A 6000-nucleotide genomic window follows, 5' to 3' on the forward strand; every position below is an offset into this window, starting at 1 on the left:
AGCCTTTAGGAAAATAGGAAAAGGTCCTATAAGAAAAAAGTATTTCCAAAAAATACTGAACCCTTCTTAAGTGTTTCTTCCCTTTACAGAAGCCGAGAGGGATCACCTATGATGACCATTTCTGACTGCAGCTGCCAACTCATCTGTTACTTTCCCTTTATTTAACAGTCTATCAGAACCAATCCTTCCCTATGAAAGAATCATACTAGTGTATCGGAGCTCAGACTGTTCGGGGACTTTAAACTGAACAATCTATGCAAAATTTTGAACATCGATCTTCGATTGGCCCACCCACCTTAACCCTAGGGGATTAGGTGAAAACTACATGGTAGAGGCCTCGGGACTTAGGGCCAAAGCCTTTTGGGGCTTAAACCCTTGGATGGAACGAGGGATGATTCTTAGAAACATTACATTATAAATGGTCCCACTGCATAAGTCATGGGACCACAATACATATGCGCCTAGGCCTTTTATAATATCAGAGCTCGGAGATTAGAGATTTCTAATCCTTGCCTTTGGTGCACCCTCCCAAAACTTGCGACATGCGACATGCGACATGGTTTGACCCATGTGGAAAGAGAATAGGGGAGGGCCTGTGCCAGGTTTTAACATAAAAAACCTTTGTTAAAAATATTCTTCCTTATAAAATATATTTATTAACCTTCCACCCAACCATTGATCAAAAGGCATGAAACACGCATATTTATGATGCTCTCCTCGTGCCACCTATCCACATCACCTTTGGGCCCATGATATCGGAGGTTTCCCTGATGTGTTCCTTTGTAAAATTGTCGATTACATGTTGCTCCATTGTTGCGATCGTCGATGTGCGATCACCCCTTTATGCTCAACCCCACCTTTGGTTCTTCAAACTGTATGTGAGCATGGGCCAATCCCCACATCAGAGCCCCCTAATCGAAAGTCCTAAATTACATGTTTTTATTTTACCAGTGTTACAAAATGTCGATTAGCAACCTCTGACAGTTATGTCATCAATTCCATGTGGCACCATGTGAATGGTGACGCGTGTCAACCAGTTTTGGCCCCATATGACCCCTCAAAACCTTGAATTTTTGTGTGATGTATCTTCCTTACTACCACATCATGGTGACGCCAGATCCGACATGGATTTGTTGGGACCAGCAGTACTTTGCCACGTAGCCCTCTATAGGAGAGAGAAAATTCCTACGCTCTTCTACTTTTGTGACTGATTCTTTTGTTAAATGTTTCAAGGCACTCTCGATAGTTTATACTATCAGAATTTTTTTCCCACAGTTTCTTAATAAAGGTCACTTGAATATTTCCGAATTTCCAACTTGTGACATGCTCAATGCTATTGCGATGTGCTTTGGAACCTTCGATCGTCGATTTGTGATATTAACAATCGTTAATTGTTGATTTCACCCCAAACCTCTGATTTGCCTCATCACTACCAAGGGCCTCCCATCTCCGATGTACCATATGCTTGATCCTATGATTTATGATTTTCAATTGGACACGTGGTGGATGGACACAAACTCAAACTTAGAATTTTTCAAGTTTTCACTTTGTCTTCTAGTTTTGAGAGGCACAACTTCAAATATCTCTAACTTTTGATCCAGAAGTCCATTCTAGGACATCCACATAACATTGAAAATATTTTTCGGAGCACTATCCTTTAGATAGGGTCCAATTTGGGTTTTGTGTGCTTCTGTGGCTTGGAAGATATCTGCAAACCTCTCTTCTTCTTTGCACTATGTTTTACACCTGGAACACTTTTTTCAGAAGGTGACAACAGGGGTGAAGTTCCTTCACTCAAAGGAAGTTTCTGCAAGAAGTATGGATGATCCAAAAGAAAGATGAGGTATGTATTCTCACATTTTATATCATGAAATTCATGTCATATGGTTGCAGACAACATGGATGACTACTCTATTTTAAGAAGCATGACCAAAGAAAAAATATCCTCGCTCAAAAGAAATGCAAGAATGTATGGCTCACATAGTTATTAGATGAAATCAATATAATATGTCCTCATATGGAATATGAGGTGGTTGACTACAACTAAGGAAATTTGAAGCTCCCAAGAATGAAATGTGTGAAGAAAGTAAGGAAGAGATCATGTAAATATGCAACAATGACAAAGGAAATCAACATCTAAAATACCAAGAAGATTTGACTATGATATCTCCCATAAAGATATCGATCTGATGGAAGTCTTGAAAAAGATATAGAACCTTGACAATACATATCTTTAGGATATGTGTCAACATATATGCGGGATTTTGTTGCCTACAGAAAAGTGTCATAATGAGATACCATCAGGTAATTATGATTTAAGTATTCATTATTTATGAACTATTATTTGGATGGGTTTATGCAGAGCTACCAAAGGGAAGAACTACGAAATTTATTCCATGAAGAACCATGTAAAAGGATGCAAGAAACTTCTGAGAAAGAAATCATGATGAAAGTATCGTAACGTGAAGCAATTCCAAGATGAAGAATGATGGATCACTTTTTGATAAAAGGAATAATGACATGACTGACTCGTGGATGAAAGTAATGGATGGTCTATGTCCTATGAAGAGGTCCCAAAAGATGAAGACTCCAAATCGAAAAAGAAATTGATGACATTAAAGGAAGGATTTATTCAAGCAACTGGTTGTACTGTCATCTCCACGTAAGGGGCTATTGTAGGTCCCTATTTTTAGAGGGATCCTTGAAAGAAGTTTCTTACTTGGAAGAAACTTGGAAATTCCTAAGCCAAGATGGAGCTTAGGTACATTCCTTGTGTATGAATGAGTAAATTCCTTTATTGGTATACAACTTCCATACTTTGCTACAATATTTGAGCTATTGGTCTGATTTGACTACAGGATGTACCTGTGTTTCTTCTAGGATAAATTCACCTTCTTTTAACATGAAGGAGGAGATATCACTTTCTATCCCATACATAGTAGCGTTATTTTGGAAATCAACTCTTTTGACTATTTTAACAAATATGGATTCCCTGTATAGCCTCCTTTCCTCTCCACCAAAGATAGGAATGGTAGCTTAATTAAGATCCATCTTTATGGAGCCTTTGATCTTTGATCCCCAAGACCTAGACAAAAGCATACCAAACCTCACAGGGATGTCTGCAACTACAATATCCATCACCACGCTTTTCACTAGGGTTTGGGCCAAATTCACCACCAAGTCCTTGATCATTCCCAATCAATTGACCCTCTTGGAGTCAAAAGAATAAAGATATTTATATGGTTTGGTTATCTCTAGACCCAGTTGCTCCATCACTGATAGTGGCATCAAATTATGTGAAGCTCCCAAATCCAACATACAATTATGGAGCAAGAGGTCATGTACTACCATAGTAACATAAATGTTAGGATATTCTCACACATAGGAAATAATAAAGTATAATCTGGTCTAGTGTATAGTTAGGTAAAGTGTATTTCTTTAGTATGTACTTTTTGTAACTTACAATTGGATGGCCACAATAAGTTATAGACATGAAGTGATTCGACGGTTCATTCTCTCCTCAGTATCACTGACACTTGAGCCATGACTTAACACTTGATTGGTCCATGGTCTCTATTTAAAGAGCATGGAGGGTCATTTGTTAGGTGATATATCATGAGAGAAGCTTATGTAAATCTTCTTTCTTTTACATTAATAAATTTCTTAAAGTGGTCGCGTTGGCTCAGGTCGTGGACTGTTTCCCTCTTTGAGGGTTTTAATCATGCAAATAATATTGGTGTACTAATCTGTGATCTATTTGTGAGTGGTGTCCTTTGGTGTTCTATGTAAAGAACTTACCGTGTAAATTACTACATGGTATCAAAGCTATTCGAGGGCCGCATCCATTGTTGATCCAAATCCAAATCCGGTACAACTGCATCGGACTGTCATTTCCTGGATCTAATTTTTTTTACTACTTTTGGACGAGAGGACTCTATTGTGTTAGGAGCATCTGTTCCAATGAGGAACCCCTTTTGTTTCATGCAAAAAGGTTTATGGTAGCCCTAGCTACATAATTTCTAAGATCTAGAGGTATACAGTCTTTATTTGTAGTTATAGTTATTTATCTCTCTATTTATTTTAGTGTATAGTCCTTTGTAATTCTTTTTATTTACAAGATCTATACCTTTCATCTCTACGTATGCTCTTTTCCCCGTGACTCTTGTGTGATCTGGGAAGACCAGAAAGAGAAAGAAAGGATTTTTCGCATGCGTATGCTCTTTTCTGTCATGCCTTAGTGTGATCTCGAAAAATCATAAACATTGAGAGAAATATTTAGTTTTCGATCAAATCTAACTTTAAGCCGTAAGGCTTGGATTAATTTTGCTTGTGTGTTTTGAGTTGTGTGGTTTTTTTTTTGTTTTGTAGGAAAAAAAGAGGTTTTTCAAGTAAGCATGCACTCCAAAGCTTCAATGAACAAAAAAAAACCCTTCCTCCTTTCCAAAAATTACTAACCTTTTAAACTAGCTCACTTGGTCCAAAGTTACTTTATGAGAATAGAGGTCTTGGGTTCAAGTCTTTCTCTTTGTTGAGTTACTTTTTCGAAAAGCACATGTAACTTATGTTTTAAAGTTACTTTATGTAAAAGTGTTCTCACCCATTATAAAAAGTGAGTCACTTTAATTCTAAACTCTCTTTATCTTTTATTTAAGTTACAATATAGTGGATAGTTCATAAAGTACCATTGTAAAAGTGACTTTCACTTATTTATAGAAGTGGGTCACATAAAGTAATATTTTTTAAAAGTGAGCTAATTAGGTTAAGTTTGGAAAGGGGGGATGATTTTTTTTAATATAACATTATCATTCACTTCCCAACATTCACGTGGTTCATTGGCATCTTCAACAACTTTTCTTCAAAAATCCATAACTTCTTCACCCGGAAGTCATTTTCATAGCCGTTCTTTTTTAATCGGCCTAATTTTTTGAGATCTTTCCATTAGAACACTCAGTTTCAGCATCTAAAACTTCGGTTTATTTTAAAATGGAAATTCCATGCCTAGTTATTCTTGACAACACCAACTACTTCCAATGGTTATCCTAGATTGTGGATTTACTTAGAGTAAAGGTCCTTATAGAATAGCCTCAAGCCAAGAGTCTAAACCTAAATATGAAGATAAGCAAGCCAAATGGGAAAACAAGAAATATCAAGCATGTGGGTTGATAGGAATGTCTATTTCTCCTGACGTTAGATTCCATATCACAGAAATCGACACCCCTGATGAAGCAATGAAACAAATGAATAAAATTTTTGGAATTAAAAATGAAATTAGAGCCCATCAACTCGAAAATGAGTTGCTTACATTGGGCCCCAATAATTTTTCTTTGATTGAAGATTTTTTGTCCATATTCAAGACCCTTAGACTTCTCTTAGAAGGTGTTAAGGTTAAGAAATAAGATGGTAGCCTTATTTATTCCATTCTTACTAAATTAGGACCAGCCTAGTCTATGATTTTTTCCACCTTCCGTTCTACTAGAGAAGCCTTTATTTCTCAAGGAAAATACTACAAGTCCCCCTCTTTTGATGCATTTTGTGATTCTTTAATAAGAGAGCAAGAAAAACTCTTACATATTGGTCTTCTTAATACTAGAAACTCTTCTAAGAAAGCCTTAGCAACCCAACAACAACCAAGTCAAAGAATCCTAAGAAGAAGCATCCTAAAAAGAATTGTCCTAAACCAACAAGTGTCCTAAGCCATTTCAGTCTCACAATGAAAAATCAAGTCAACAAAATGATAAGGCAACCAAAAACAAAGGGAAGAAGACTGATATACATCGCAACTTTTGTAATCGTGACATCCACTTAGAATCCAAATGCTTTAAGAAAATGGAAGCCTTGGAAGAAACAATGAAGAAGCATAACATCCATTTGGAGTACTCTTCAACTTCAACTTCATCTTTAGTAATAGCACTTTCTGCATGTGGTTGTCAAGCATCTTGGTCTAGTTATGAACTCAATAAATATTCTTCTTCTCATTCTCATGAGGGGCTCATTGATTCT

This window comes from Pinus tabuliformis, chromosome 5_1 (assembly GCF_031772625.1).
Source record: "Pinus tabuliformis cultivar Carrire ecotype Pingquan chromosome 5_1, CPIR1, whole genome shotgun sequence".
NCBI classification, from domain to species: domain Eukaryota; kingdom Viridiplantae; phylum Streptophyta; class Pinopsida; order Pinales; family Pinaceae; genus Pinus; species Pinus tabuliformis.